The sequence below is a fragment of the Nanorana parkeri genome, unplaced genomic scaffold (assembly GCF_000935625.1).
Source record: "Nanorana parkeri isolate BGI_ZX_2015 unplaced genomic scaffold, ASM93562v1 scaffold285, whole genome shotgun sequence".
NCBI lineage: Eukaryota > Metazoa > Chordata > Amphibia > Anura > Dicroglossidae > Nanorana > Nanorana parkeri.
The window spans coordinates 1189553-1190498 of NW_017306553.1; the positions used below are offsets into that span (position 1 = coordinate 1189553).

General features: G+C 45.3%; 1 protein-coding gene across 1 annotated transcript in view; it reads left to right on the forward strand.

Annotated features, from left to right (window-relative positions):
* The window catches only part of PAMR1 (peptidase domain containing associated with muscle regeneration 1), a 41591-nt gene that overhangs the window by 20073 nt on the left and 20572 nt on the right, over positions 1–946 (forward strand). The gene's annotated exons all lie outside the window — the stretch shown is intronic.

A 946-nucleotide genomic window follows, 5' to 3' on the forward strand; every position in this document is an offset into this window, starting at 1 on the left:
ACAAAAAAACCTTTAAAAGAGGTTCTGTCCTGTCCGCAAAAAAAAAAAAAAATAGTTTTAGGAACTTATGCTGACTTGTATTTAGGCTATTCAGGGAACTCGTGAGGTTTGCTTCCTCAGTAGTGATGACCTGGGTTCAGTTTGGTTGGACATTGACCGAATCCACCCAAAAATCCGGGTTTGGTGAATGTCCAAGCAGACGAAACCCAGGGCTGCCTGTGTCCTAGCAACCAGTGACCCTTTGCTACCCCCAAAGCATAATTGGCTGCTGGGACGCAGACAGGCACACGATAATAACCAATGAATCTGTGGGGCTGCCTGTGTCCTAGCAACCAATGACGCTTTGGGGTCGCCTGTGTCCTAGCAACCAATGATGCTTGGGGCTGCCTGTGTCTTTGCAAGTAATGGGGGTATGATAGCCATTCTGTATGATAGGGGTGTCTGGGTGATTAAACTGGCTGAAAGGAATAACAAATCCTTTTACAGGTTTGAAAATATGCATTTAAATTGTGCATTCAGATGTCTGCTAACACGGTGCAAACGACCAGTTATGGGCTCCCATTGCTCTGCACATGTTGCAAGGTGCTGAAAGCTTAAAAGACAAATTCACCTTCAGTAAAGTTGTCCTTTATGTTACCCCCCACCCACATGAATACAGCCCACCTTTTTCACAATCCTGTGAGCTTTGTTATGCGTCCCTGCCCAGCATTGCACAGCCTGTGCAAGGAAAAAGGCCATCTAGGTCCTTTTTCCTGCATGTGTGCCATGGCCCCATTCATTCCTATGGGTGAGCCGTCCTTATGGCAGCAACCAGCTGTTCAGAGTACAGCTCTCCCATAGGAATGAATAGGTCTGGGGTACTGGTCATAACCAAGGAGTCTTTACTTTGCAGATACGTTATCATTTTATAGGATTGACATTCTTACTCTCCAAATACTATAATATA